The sequence below is a fragment of the Patella vulgata genome, chromosome 5 (assembly GCF_932274485.2).
Source record: "Patella vulgata chromosome 5, xgPatVulg1.2, whole genome shotgun sequence".
Lineage (NCBI taxonomy): Eukaryota > Metazoa > Mollusca > Gastropoda > Patellidae > Patella > Patella vulgata.
This window is the reverse complement of record NC_065883.2, coordinates 77,819,164-77,834,968: the sequence shown is the minus strand read 5'-3', so window position 1 is coordinate 77,834,968 and position 15,805 is coordinate 77,819,164. Positions and strand designations below refer to the sequence as shown.

Below are 15,805 nucleotides of genomic sequence, written 5' to 3'. Positions count from 1 at the left end.
CATAAAGGTAAACATCACAGGACGATCAGTCTCAATGCCCATTACATGATTATATTTAAGAACCCTCGAGACATGTCTGCTATAACGCAATTAGCCAAGCAGATGTACCCTGGGAAAACTAATTTTGTTCGTGAAAGTTACGAGGACGCTACAAGGAAACCCTATTCGTATTTATTTCTCGATTTGAAGAGTACAACCCCAGACCTTTTGAGACTTCGGAGTAGTATTTTCCCAAGGGATAACCCCACGGTGTACGTACCAAAGGTATAAAAGCAATTGATTTTCGACTGTACCTACGCATTGAAAGACGTTGTGTGACGTAGCAGATCTTGTGTATATTGTACACAACTACCGTTTGTACTATAATCTGGTCAATTTCTTTTGCAATGCTTCTATTATTGTATTATTGTGATTATTTATAAAGTAGAGTTGTGATAAGTTTTCTCAGTACAACAGACATAATTTGTACGTGATGGATACCCCAAAAAGTCGCTCACCTTCAATGACAGATTTCGAGAAACAATTCCTATTGACAGTGGTAAAAGAATTCCTAAATATAATTGATAATAAGCGAAGGGATGTAGAATCGGTTTCTCTCAAAGAACAGGCTTGGAAAGAAATTGAAAAACGTTTCTGTGCACAGCCAAATTTCCCTGTTAGAAGTTCGACTCAATTAAAGAATTACTGGCGTCATCTTAAAAGAAACGAAATGAAGCTAACAAGAACGTCAAAGAAAAGGCCGGGTGAAAGCGTAAAAAATGGGGCTTCTTTTGGTAAGTAATTAAAAGCCACTTAAAACACTATACTATGTTAAAACGACACATTAGATGCATCGGTGGATACGTTGTTTTTTGCTTGAAAGATTTAGATACATTGCAACAACATAAATTATTCACATAATTAAAATATTGATATGTCCTTGTTAGACTAAACTATTTGGATATTTTCTTTTTTCAGATAATACTGAATACTGTGGCGGTCGCCACGGTGGTAATGTAGATCCGAATGTAATCAGTCAGCAACCACTCGACATCATTTCCGAACCATTCAGTGTAAATAATAGGACATCTGCGCATGATTTAAGACTGGCATTGTTAAATGCTAAGATCAATGCTATCGTGAATGAACATAAACTTAAAATGGAGATTCTGCGACAACAAGTCTCGAAAGATAATAAAACCCCATTACGAAATCCAACGAAATTCTAGAGTGGCATACCTAAAACGTATTGAAAACAATACACATTTTGTCATACTGGCATGGTTAATATGTTGTTTATATATATATATAAATATATATATATAAATATATATGTATTCGTCATAATCTATTCGATTTTAAATTTCTGATACCGTAATGTGTATAATAAAGATTTCATTTGAAAGTATGAATTTTGTTAGTTTTCTTGTCCCCCCCCCTCCAATTTGTTTATTGTTACTAATGACACAACGAAGACTAAGTGTGTATCTAGAAGATTATTCCATATTTTAGATGCTCTGACAGTGAAAAATAGATTCTGTCAGCACTTGAAGAACAAAAGATTGTATTGCCAGGGGAGTATGGAAATCGAAATTTTGGAAAATAATTTTTGATTTTGGAAAATAATTTTTAATTTCGGAAAATAATTTTAAATTTTGGAAAATAATTTTTAATTTTGGAAAATAATTTTTAATTTTGGAAAATAATTTTTAATTTTGGAAAATAATCCTCAATTTAAAAAAAAAGAAATAAATTAAATTTGTAGAATAATTTTTATTTTTGTAAATTTGTTTTCAATTTTGTAAATTCATTTTTAACTTTATAAATTCATTTTTGATTTTATAAATTCATTTTTAATTTTATAAATTCATTTTTAAGTTTATAAATTCATTTTTAATTTTATAAATTCATTTTCAATTTTATAATGACATTCATTTACAATTTTATAAATTCAATTTTAATCTTATAAATTCATTTTTAATTTTATAATTTCATTTTTAATTTTATAATTTCATTTTTAATTTTATAAATTAATTCTTCGTTTTTTTTCTCGGTTTTTTTAAAAGTTCATTAGAGTAACAGATTATATAATAAAGGGGGGGGGGGGGCTTAACTGCATTTAAAAAATGGATGCTTGGTTTACTACTATAAGGGAATACCCTGTCGTCATTGTGTTGATAACAGACGGTTGTACATTCGACATACTTCAGCCATTTTAGTACTTCCATTTGATATCACCAGCACACAAATAATATACCTTTCAAACTGGGGTGTCGTTATTTGTCGAGATGGAGTTACTTTTACGTGGATAAACTTAACTGGACTTCGTCGTTCTGCAAAACTGCAGATATTTTAGTCTGAAGAGGCATTTTTCCCTATCTGAACATATGGTCATTCTGTTGCATGAGGCTATATTTACTTAAACACATTATTAGATGATTATTTACGCAAAAAGGGATGATCAAGACAATATGAGCTATATGGTTTGGAATAAGCTACCCCTTTTATTCACAACTTATATGAAACGGGTTAAACATTATTTGGAAATTTCCCCTTCACCGACATTCATTGACAAATCTTTCCCTGTCTAATACCTTATACAATTACTTCCATTCCCACATAACGCGATACAGCTGATTTCCGGCTTTAAATTGAGGTTTCTAGATGGTTTATTATGAAGACTTAAAAAATAGGCATGCATCATTTTCCTCGCCGCATTCACGACATATGGAATATGCACCCCGAACATTTGAACTTTAATAAAAGTGCAATTATCGAAATGTATATATATGCCGTTACATTGTCTAGTACAAAACATATTTAACATTCACGGTTCAAGTCAAACAACTCGGAAAATCACCGTTACAATTGATTAAACACTGAAGAGATTATTTAACAAACCTTACTTCACGAGTAAATATCTTTCGAAAATAACTAAACATCATTATAAATCTATGTCAATAATGTTTAATCTCTCCAATGAAATGTTTTTATACTTGTTCGAAATAAAACAGTGGTATATACTTATGTGCATCTTACAGAGTTCCCTATAAACTGCAGATATTTTATTATATCAGTCTGAACAGAGATTTTTCAGTCTGGACATATATATCATATAGTAATATTTTTGTCCAGTCACATATTTTATATTCTCTGTGATTTTTAATGAATGCTTATCGTATCTATGCACCGATTGGTAAGATTTTTCCATGAACGTATGAATTTTGAAGTGTTGTTTGTTGTTTATTCACTTACATTCATGGTTATTATATCGTGGAAACGTTATGCTTTATCCCTGTTATGTATATTTCCGGTAGATTATTATAAAATTGTAAAATTTCATATAAAAACAAACTTGTAACTTTTATCTTTAACTTAAAGATACAGTATGTAAGATTTCGATAAAGAGCTAGCCATTCTTGCTATAATAGTTCGACAATAGATAATGTAAAGTGAATAATTTGAAATTTTCATTCCAATTACTCTATTGCGAGAGAAGATATTAGCCTTTGAAGGTTTGACAAGACGTTGCAATAATTGCAGCCATTAAAATATGGCTGAACCGTTCTAATCTATTTAATATCTGAGAAATCCGAAGCAATCGAGAGTTGATTATGGCCTTGGATCAGTTAATTATGGCCTTGGATCAGTTAATTAAAGTCTAATTAATAATTTAGAAAACATTTCAGGCCTAAAGGAAGTCCTGCAATAGGGAGATATAGCCCTTGCATAATGTATGTTTAATGTCTACATCTACCATTTATGGAATATAAATTTGGTATTTTTATGTGATCAACATCTTTTTCCATATCTTTAAAAAAATTTTGGTATTTCTATGTGATCAATATCTTTTTTTTCCATATCTACAAAAATTATTGTTAAAGTAGCTAAGTCTCTAACTCAATATCATCAAAATCTTCGACATTGAAAACACGAATTATTTGTCAATTCAAATCAGCATTGGTCTTGTGATCTTACAAGGAATAGATGAGCTTCTGATATCCAATATTCAAGACAAAAGAAACATTTTACCATTGGTACATTTGCCATTTGGCACAAGGGACTCGAAGACCGAGGCTAGACATATTCCACAAGTCATGTCAATGCTATATTCTTATATGGAGAGCATGCGCAATAAATACCATCGGTTTAGACTGGAATAACCAGACGCTAAAGATCGTCATTCAATTGAGACTTTGGCGCATTTCGCCGAACATAACTGATTAGAAATTACGGTAAAACAGAAACGATTGAATGTAAATCAGTTTATATACATTCACATTACCTTATTATATTCGTTGCGACCCATTTCTGTCAATTTCTAGGTCCCATAAATATTAGCGATTTAGCTCCTTTAACGTTTTTTATAGTTACTGCTGATGTATTAATGTTATAGTAAATCAATGTCCGAATATAGGTATTTCTTATTGCAACAAATTTCCCCCGTTTATAAGCTAATCCCAATTGACGTTTGGTGTGTGATTGATGCAATTTGAGAACATTATTGATAAAACTGCTATTTACTCTCAAAAATGACCAAGTATGAAATACACTAAAATGAACACATTGCATGTATAAACTAGGATGATAATTAACAATTAATTTATTTCTTACAGGTTTTGGGGATATACGGTAACTCGAATGATTTAGTATTTTAGATAATATTATTCACGGGGATATTAACGCTCAGAAATTTGCTTTCTAAACATTTTTTTGTGTGGTTTTTATTTTCAAAATAATGGAATATTGAATGATTAAGTATTTTAGATAATATTTTTCATCCATTTCGGGGTCCTCGAGGATGCGTCGTATTTCGACGTCTAATTCAGAAACTTTTCTCACAGAGGGTGGCTGTAATATCTGGGGTTTAGGTGTTTGCAAATTTTCCAGCAAACTCTCGGGTACTAGAGCCATCTTTTTAGTAAATTCCATTACAACCCGAATATTTTAGGTACCACACTCCCTAGAATCCCTACCAGAGGTGCTAGCAAGCTACCAAGAAATCCACCCCTCTGCAGGATTTTTTTCTTCTGTTTCAGGGCGACTTTACGGTCCGCTAAATGTCTTAGACTACGTTTGTGTTTCGACAATCGTTTCTTGTGGTATGCCGAGAGTCGAACTCTCCCTTTCAAGATGTTAAGACAACACTCACACAATGCGTCAATGACTGGTTTACTTGCGTTTTTAATAATATGTATTCGCTGTCTTGGTTTGACCCGCTTGAGTGCTTGTAATAGCTTGGCGTGACGATCTAGACCATACATTATCTATTTTCGGACAACTGTGTGTAGGTACAGTCGAAAATCAATTGCTTTTATACCTTTGGTACGTACACCGTGGGGTTATCCCTAGGGAAAATACTACTCCGAAGTCTCAAAAGGTCTGGGGTTGTACTCTTCAAATCGAGAAATAAATACGAATAGGGTTTCCTTGTAGCGTCCTCGTAACTTTCACGAACAAAATTAGTTTTCCCAGGGTACATCTGCTTGGCTAATTGCGTTATAGCAGACATGTCTCGAGGGTTCTTAAATATAATCATGTAATGGACATTGAGACTGATCGTCCTGTGATGTTTACCTTTATGAAACAGATTTTGAACAATATAAATGACGGAAGTATTTTCGTGGTGACTTCCGCGGGTAAAGAGTTTTGATACTTTGTCCGTTGTCTCGTCCATCAAATCATCAATGATCAATAGTGTTCTTTCCTTGGGGTTTAGACTAGCGGATAACCCTTCGACAAATTCTACGATACCCGCTAATTCTTCGTACAAAGGTTGACAAACACCGTAACACCACACGATACGATCTATGGGTTGATCGACAACTTGTGGTAGTTCTAGAATCAAGCGCCTGACCAATTGACTCTTACCCGATTGTGTGGGCCCTGATATCATACATGTAAATGGGGTCTTTAGCCTTACATCCATTTCGTTAGCCGGGGTAAAAATAACTAATTCCATTTAAAAATGTTTAATCTTTTATTATATCAAAGTACAAATGTAATACATATAGAAAATGAAAATTATAATCATAAAAAAAAAAAAGTTATTTAGTCAACGTGTGAACACATTCTAGGATTTGAGGTTTCCAATACAACGTTGCGTGTAGAAACAACTCTTCGCTCTGATCGCGAATCTCTGGGACGAATCGTGCTATCTGTAAAAAACTATCTTTATTCAACTCTAGAAAACAGGATTCGAAGTACAAGTCCCCAAAGTTGATTTCATCGAACCAATAGTCGATCCCCAGACATGTATGTTCAAGCTGCCCTCCACGACCGTTGAGACAACCTTCACAGCAACCGGTTACACTTTTTGAAATCTCCGTGTTGATCATGTCTCCCAATATTTGCACAACTAACGTACGTATATTTTCGGCAGGACAGTAATGATCGTCATTGACATGCATAGGTTTTGAGCACATGGTGCACGGTACGAGGTGTGTAACGTGTTCCTCCGCATCTACAAGATCCTCGTGGAAAATGAGTTGATTTTCGGCGTAGACCCCTTCTACGCGTACTTCCGTGCTGTAGCAATCAGGCTGGTCCCATCCTTCATTGTTTGCTGCAGAAACACATTCCTCTGGAGTATTGTGCCACGTCTGTCCAGATTTTAACAAACTCCAATCCTTTACCCCGAGACCCGACTTGGCAGGCGAACAACCATACACATGATAACGACCGCGCTTGAACGATCTTGTAACTCGAGACATGCCTGTTAGGTCGGAAAAGGTTTTTTCGGGTATCACCAATTGTCTACCATTTTTTCTCTCCAGAACCATTTGGCGGGCGGTTCCCAGTTCACAGCTTAACTCACTGTTGATGGCAAATTTGGTAGGTTTTGTACAGGATAAATATCTTTTGAAACGATCAACAACCCGACTCCATTCTTTTAATGTCATCTTAAAAACCATTTTACGCTTCAACCCTAAATAACCAGCCTTCAGTAATATTTCAGGGGTTGTATTATCATTGTCCCCTAAAATCAATGTCAAACCGACTGAAACATCTGATATCTTGGGTGAAGCCATGTTGTTTCGTATGATAACTCAATAGTTAGGCATCTATTTATATATATATATACAACTCGTTATATTATTGGTTCGCACAGACCGCCCAATAAAAAATACGTTGGACAGAAATTATACACAAGTCTCCGCCTTTGCTAAGCCTACTACACCTAGGGGTGGTTCCTCACCCGTAAAATTATTTTCACACAACTCTTTGAAGCTAACTTTCAATGCCTCCCATTGTTTCACGTTTAAATGAACACCCTTTCGGGTAGGTTTTGGCATTCGTTCCTCTTCACACCACCAAAATTTACGAATGTTGACTCCAGGGTATTTGTTGTCGATCGTTACGTACACGTCATTACCAATAGGCACTGATTTCTTTACAATGTTTTTTTGTAAATACTCATCTATCTCTGAGGCAGTGTTCATCAATGCCTGCCATTGCCGCTCGAAAAACATGATACCATTGGGTGTTGGATATCTATCACTCTTAAAACCGTAACCATACAGTCTGATGTGATAACACACATCTTCTTGCCAAATACATTTTACAACCAAATAATCATTTCCAATATCCTTTCGATACAAGTCGATACTCATGATGTTAATCTCTTGTTTTCAACTTCATAAAACAATTCTACATTTGAACGTGTAATCAACCCCCCTTTTATACCTAGATTTTCGAAACTTAAAACCAAAATTTAACTACACCCTGTCACAAATATGTAGATTAAAACTATTGGCTTAGAACAAAATCGACAAAATCACCTGTCAAGCTTAATGGCGGAGGTCATTGTCCCTTAATGCAGGTATAGCTACACTTGGCGTGAACTCAATGTAACCTCTACACACCTGCCTATAAAGCGAAATATCTTCCCCCCCCCTACCCTCCAATAAACAATTCGTGGACCCCATACCCTCGTTACAAAAGTCAAACACGATCAAAGAATACATTACCTGCATACCTTTTTTATTATTCATAACCTCATTGTTCAGTCAACAATAACCATATTCAACCTATAAATAGAACACCTGTGGAATGCTCTGACGTCAGACCTTAGGAATGTGTGACGTCAGACCTTTGGAATGTCTGGAATTCCAAAATTGCTTCGAAGTACCCTTCCTACTACTTATATAATAAATTACGTAAACTATTGTTAATACGAAGTTGCGTTTTAAGATCCCACAATTATATAGTGTAATTTTATAACATGTATATATTTATTCAATAAATAGTGTCTGAAGGACGAGGGAACCACCGAACATAGTTTGGCTTATAGAAGACAAACAAATAATTGGTTAATATTGCCAGACAGTATATGTGTCATTCGTAATCTCCAGTTCCAATACTTTGAGGTTTATGTGGAAAGCTATTTACCAATGGAACGAAAGGATAACTAAAATTATATATTTAATTAAAATTATGTAAATAAATAGTTTTCATAAATTCAATAATTCATCTGGGACTAATTTGTTTTAGAATCCATTACGTGGTTATTCATTATCAAAGTTTCAGAAAAGCAAAGACCATATAAATCAAATCAAAGCGCCATATTACAGAATTCCAATTGTTTGTGTTTTCACTGTGTTATAAGATATTGAATGACACATTACAGAATTCCAATAAATACCTTTTAAATATTTGTGTTTTCACTGTGTTATAAGATATTGAATAACATTCTGAATAATTGTTGAATGGGGATTTTCTGATGTGCCAGAATGGTAAAACATACTTAGATTGGGGTGGGGGCAAAGCTATAAAGTCTGCCTGACTCGATAAAAGTCCCAAAATTTATGATTAGATTTTCGAAAAACACATTGTCCATGCACTGACCCATATTTATGTTAAGTTTCAGCCATGTAACGATGACCTCACATAGAGCCTCATTTAGGGGGTGGTAGGATAGATTATACAGCGATCTGAATTGGGGAAAACCCCAATTGTTTGGTTAAGAGTTTTGAAAATTATATTTTCCAAGTAAGGATCTTTGTAACTGTTAAGTTTCAGCCACGGATACCCTTGCCACTAGAAAGTTTCTGCTGTGTAACACATTAGCCCCATATTGCTAATTTAAGGTGCTGCAGTGGTTGTATGCCCAAGCAATGCCCGGTCTGACCAATTGATTGTTACTTGTATGTACATCCACCACAAATTTGCCAGGTCAAACCTTTTGTAACTGATGACTCTATTGTTTTGTCATTAGCTCATGGACTAATAGGAGTCGTCTTTCCTAATCATCGACCAGAAGCACCTGTCCATTTCATGCAAAATATTTAGGCGGTTGAATGTGGAAACGGTGAGTATTTAAGGTCTTGAAGCGGGCATGTAACTTTTTGATCTTTACATTTCATGTTTCCCAAAACGAACTGCATATATGAAAGTCCAAGTATGGCTCTATATTTGGAGCCTTGAAATAGACGAAAATGGTTCTAAAAGCACAAACTAATGTAATATGAATATATACTATTCAAAAAAAGTAGGGGATATTTGATTTTTGGGGCATAATACTAAAATATGCAAATGACTACGAAAAAAGTCACTATAGAACCTAACAGAAGAAACATTTCCAGTTACATGTGACGCCCAAACGCACCAATAGCTACCGCATGGAATGCAGGTGATGCTTGGGATCATCATGGGGGTCCAACCCAAGATTTGCACGACTCTGACTTTGAATGTTACAGTCATTGTGGCATTGAATTCCAGGGTGGAAACATCAGTTTAATTGTTTTAGTGACCAAACAACAAATTTTGATATGCGTCGGCTTACCCAAAATGAAAGGTTACGTGCCCTTGGCATGCTACAGATCGGCACAACACAGGCGGTTGTGGCGCGGACGATGAATGTTTCTCAGTCTGTCATAAGCAGGCTATGGTCCAGATACCGTGATACACAATCTGTACAGGACAGACCACGCTCAGGTCGACAACTTAAGCCCAGGATCGATTTATCCGTACCTTGGCCTTGAGAAATCGTGTCATCACAGCAAATCAGATCAGCGCTCGTCTTCAAACAGACACTGGTGTGAGAGTGAGTGGCCAGACGATTCGGAATCGACTGCATAGGGGTCACCTTCGCGCCCGACGTCCTCGCGTGATCCCTTGTTTGAGAGATCATCACATTCAGGCAAGACGTCGTTGGTGTAGGGATCGTCAACACTGGGATAATCGACGCTGGAGCAATGTGATGTTTTCAGATGAGTCAAGGTTCACTGTTGATTTTTTGGACAGACGTAGGAGGGTGTGGCGTCGTCGAAACGAGCGCTTCCAAGACGTTAACGTCATCAGACATGATCGATTTGGGGGTGGTTCTGTTATGGTGTGGGGAGGCATCACTGTTGCTGGAAGAACGGCTTTACATGTTGTTGCAGGGCGTGTTACAGGCCAGTACTACCGGGACAACATCTTGGCAGTCCATGTTGTGCCGTTCGCACGACGTCATGGCCGCCGTTTCATCTTCCAGGATGACAACGCAAGATGTCACAGGGCCAGGATCGTTACAGGTTACCTCCAACAACAGAACATCACCACATTACCTTGGCCAGCACTGAGTCCCGACCTCTCCCCCATCGAGCATGTCTGGGACATGCTTGGACAGAGGTTACGTCAACGTCAACAACGTCCTGCCAATGTCCAAGAACTTGCTGCTGCGTTGCAATAGGAATGGGACAATCTGGACCAAAATGACCTTAGACGTCTCATTAGGAGTATGCCACGTCGGATCAATGCTTGTTTGGCAAACAGAGGAGGATTTACCCGTTACTGACTTGGTTGTGATGCTGTGGTAACTTTGCTGTTTGACCCCGGGTATCATTTTACCCTTATAATGGTCAGTCTGTGCCTTACTTAGTCTAACGATCATTTGGAATTAATCGATGAATGTGAACTTCATTTCATTTTGTCATTTGTTTCTTCGTCAGTTTCATTAGGTGGCTTTAATAACACTTAAAAATCAAATATCCCCTACTTTTTTTGAATAGTATATATAAAGTCATTTGAATTCAGATTTTGAAAATAATTTATCTCTCTTTGTTTCATCTTATACACTGTATTCTTTTATTTTGTTGGACTGTTAATACCCATTTCTACTGATATTACATGTAATGCACTTGCACTGAACAAGAGTTTGCCGTTGGTTTTAACAATTTTCAATCAGATCGTCGCATTATCGTACTACCATAATCTACTAAATACCTCTACACAGAAGCGATTATTGAATAAGGATTTAACACCTGTTAGACTTTAATCAGCTGGGTTTTTCAAATGATGCAAAATCTATCTCATTAACGGACGCCATTAACACTCTTCTCCAATCATCCATTAATTAATGCAGATCGATAATCAATAATCAATCCCAGTGATTGTGTTGATTTAAATTGATGAAATGATTTGACAACTTGGTGTTAGATCGTGTTTGATAATATGGTACAAGCTAATCCAAGAAGGAATTGGGGGTAAAATACTAACTATAATTAGGTCATTGTATGATAAGGTTATCTGTAATGTAAAATTTAATGGCGATGTTTCTGATTATTTTGAATGCAAGACTGGCTTATTTCAAGGTGAGGTATTGTCTCCATTGCTATTCTCGTTCTACATCAACGATTGTGAGAGGCACTTTATATCCGAGAATTGTAAACCAATAGATATGGATATGCTAAAGATATTTCTCCTGATGTACGCAGATGATAAAGTACTGTTTTCGGACTTCCCAGCGGGACTACAGGCTATGCTTAATTCTGTATATACATATGCAAATAAATGGGGTCTTATTGTCAACACCGATAAAATCAATATTGTAATTTATAGAAATGGCGGCAAATTAAAAGCATTTGAAAAATGGAGTTATAATGGTGTCAATATTGAAATTGTGAACAATTTTAGTTACTAAGGTATAAATTTAAATTTTAATGGTAAATTTTTATTAACACAAAAAACCTTAGCAGATCAGGGAAGAAAAGCCTTATTTTCTGTCCTGAAAAACTGTAAAGTAAACAATTTTAATCTGGTCACTAAGCTATCTGTATTTGATACCTTTGTCTCTTGTATCTTTAACTATGCTTCCGAAGTATGGGGCTTCCATAGTGCCAATGATATCGAATTATTGCATCTTTATTTTTTGAAAAGAACCCTTGAAGTCAGACAAAACACGAACACGTCTATGGTTTATTTTGAAACTGGGCGATACCCTTTAACTATTCATCGAAAATTGCGAATATTTAAATATTGGGCTCGTTTAATTAACACTGACAATATTGTCCTTAAAGCTTGTTATAAAGATATGTTAACTAACAATGATAAATGGATTATTAATGTAAAGTCTGAATTATATAGTATTGGTTTGGGTTATATATGGGAGAGAAATTTTCAAGCGGGAATGTTTTTTAACTCAGATATTGTCATTATAAAACAACGACTATGTGATAACTTTAGACAGAAATGTGTGGAAAATTTAAACGAATCTTTTAAATGTACGGTGGCCCATATACGACTTTTAAATATTTTTTAGTTTTGGGTTTTGGTTTTTAGTTTTAGGTTTGTTTTTTTTAGTTCTCACCTAGGTGATAACGTTTTCACCTCGGTGGAAACGTTTTCACCTAGGTGATAACTTATCACCTCGGTGGAAACGTTTTCACCTAGGTGGGAACTCACGTGTTACTAATAGGTCTCGTTTTCATGTTTACAAACAGGGCGGTTCCAAGGAAGAGCCAAATTAACTACACAAAAGTGACCACGGGTATGACTACATTCGGAAAAACAAGAAAAGTATGTCATTCAGCAAAAGTGACGGATCCTGCCTGAAAACAAAAGATATTTGGAATTAAAAAATACATAAAACAATTTGATTGATTAATGTTTTATGCGCTCAATATTATTTCGCTTATATGGCGATGTTGCCAGGATTATTGGAGGTGGGAGGGGGTAACCGGGATCGATGCCCGAAGGAAGCCCCCGACCTCACCTCAAGGCTGGTCGAGAATATTCCGGTCGACTAATTTTGGTACTTCCCTAGTGTTGGATCTTGCGCTCTCCTAAATTAAAGGAAGGATATATCTTGGGTTGTAGCGGAGACCCCAACTGAAGCATACTTTATTTTAGCTTATATGTTCACTTTAAATATAAAGTATGCTTTATACGAAAGACGATAATATCTACTTAAATTATTTTGGTTCCGATATATAAGCCTACCCTTACATGTTCTGTTGCGACGTCACCCTTTTGTCGATCATGACCCCATGTGGACATATCGGAACAAATACAATTTTAGGTAGATATCGTCTTTCGTATGAAGCATACTTTATATTTAAAGTGAACATATAAGCTAAAATAAAGTATGCTTCAGTTGAAAGACGCCACATAAGCTTCAATCAATCAATCGATTAACATGACTTTATATTTAGATATATTTATCCTGATGGTACTTAACGTAACTGTATAGCGAACAAATAATGTTTGGTGGTTTTATTGGTCGCTAGGAACCAACGTGAGGTAGGGGGCTTCTTCCGGGCATCGATCCCGGTTACCCCCCTCCCACCCCCAATAATCCTGGCAACATCGCCATATAAGCGAAATAATATTGAGCGTATAAAACATTAACCAATCAAATTGTTTTATGTTTTTTTTATTTCAAATATCTTTTGTTTTCCGGCAGGATCCGTCACTTTTGCTGAATCACATACTTTTCTTGTTTTTCAGAATGTAGTCATACTCGTCACTTTCTTTGTCGTTAATTTGCGCTCTTCTTTGGAACCGCCCTGTTTGTACACATGAAAACGAGACCTATTAGTAACACGTGAGTTCCCACCGAGGTGAAAACGTTTCCACCGAGGTGAAAAGGTTATCACCGAGGTGATAAGTTATCACCTAGGTAAAAAGGTTTCCACCGAGGTGAAAACGTTTTCACCTAGGTGAAAACTAAAAAAAACAAACCTAAAACTAAAAAACAAAACCCAAAACTAAAAAAATATTTAAAATATGGGCCACCGTATAAATGTATTATTTATAGAAATATTGTTAACCACTTTGTTGTCCAATCCTATTTGACTTAAAGTATTGAGCAAAGGTTTAAAGGGGAGATAACACAGTTAAGATTATCTAGTCATAAATTGAGGATCGAAACTGGAAGATACGAGTCAATACCGAGAGAAAAAAGAATTTGTACACCCTGTGAAAGTGATGAAATTGAAGATGAATAACACTTTGTACTTGTATGTCCATTCTTTGCTGAACTTAGGTCAAAATTTATAAAGAAATATTACCATACTAGACCAAATATGGAAAAATTAAAAGAACTACTAAAAAGCCAAAATTGTTTAGAACTTTTAAAACTTGGTAAGTATCTATACTTTGCTAATAAGTTAAGAGACAATACCCTTAATAGATTGTACTTGTAGTTAATATCATATTATAGTAATATTGTAATGTTTAATTCGTTTGTTTGCTCTCTATTCACTGTATATATTGTATATAATTTTATTCTTATGTTGCTATGTTTACCGATGAACCAGTGGTTCAAGGTTAATAAAGATTTGATTTGATTTGATTTGATACTGAGGCTGTTTCTAGTAAATCATGTTTGTTTTAAATGTAATCTCTGTTTGTTTCTTTTTAATATTAATAAACAAAACCTTGCAGAACTACTGCGTTCTCTATGACAACATATTTGAGAGATGCGCATTAAAATGAATGTTTCCCTGAGAACTGAATTGGTTTTACTTTTCGAAAAATATTCCACTAAATTCACTTCATATCTTGTGGGCTAAGAGAGGGCTTAGTAATATATGCACTGCATTATACTTTGTAGAGGTCACAGCGTTTTATTTAATAAGGTCTCTGTTGCTGTCTTTTCATGGGTTTTGAATGCAACTCAATATGTACTTATTATACAGGCTTTATAACGCTATATAACTGCGCATTTTATTATAGAAGGCCAGTAGCAAGCAGGTTGTCTGGGGCCATTAGCAAGCAGATCCACTGGTATACATCCATCTTTTAATATTCAAGTTAACTGTAAGTGTATTTTTCTAGTATTAATTTGACAATGTTAGATATCGATTGAAAAATTTGAACGACTATACGTTGTCCCTTGCCAGGTCAACCGTCCTAGACCATTGATAAGGGGTAACCACGCCGGAAAATCCAGATGAACTTTCTTGGGCAATGCTGAGATGGAACGTCTCCAGGTTGTGTCTCACAGTCAATATATACCGTGATTTACAGTCAGTAAGAGACACATGCGGTATCTTACAGGTGGTCAGACAATCGAGAGAATAACAGTAATGTTATAAATTGTTAGTAAAATATACAGTCGTTTTATCTATTTACGGTCAGAATGAGATAATAATAATAATAATAATAATAATAATATCTTTATTCAAGTACTTTGTGGCCAAAAGCCAATGGTACAAAATGTATACCGTATAAAAAGAAAAAAAAACGCAAAAAAACTACAACACGTCTAGAAACCGGAATACAATTTCTACGACATAATTCAATGTTAAGTTTATGCTTTGAACATCTAAAATTTGCGAAATAAAATCTTAGTGATTGGGGAAGATTAATATTTAAGTAATTCTCACATTCAAAATCTGATTTTATGATTGAATAGAATGTACATTTAGTTGATTGGTTGATGTTTAATTGTCAAGACTGTAGACTGGTGTCATGGAGACGTTGTTTGAAGACAAACATGAAATGTGGTATACTACCTACCCCTTGAGCAATCCACACATCCCCCAAACCATACTTATATAAAACATTCCTAACAGAAGTGCACCAGTTTTTTCTACCCAATAAGTCTCGTTTAAACAAC

The 15,805-nt window shown here is 35.3% G+C and overlaps 2 protein-coding genes across 5 annotated transcripts in view; one reads left to right on the top strand and one right to left on the bottom strand.

The window, feature by feature from the left end:
• Positions 1 to 15,805, bottom strand: part of LOC126822621 (uncharacterized) — a 182,758-nt gene that overhangs the window by 72,376 nt on the left and 94,577 nt on the right. The window lies entirely within an intron of this gene.
• The window catches only part of LOC126822620 (uncharacterized), a 32,837-nt gene continuing 31,950 nt past the window's right edge, over positions 14,919 to 15,805 (top strand). The window contains exon 1 of the mRNA XM_050551589.2: positions 14,919 to 15,003. The gene's annotated coding sequence lies outside the window, so the exon portion shown is untranslated. The remainder of the gene's footprint in view (positions 15,004 to 15,805) is intronic.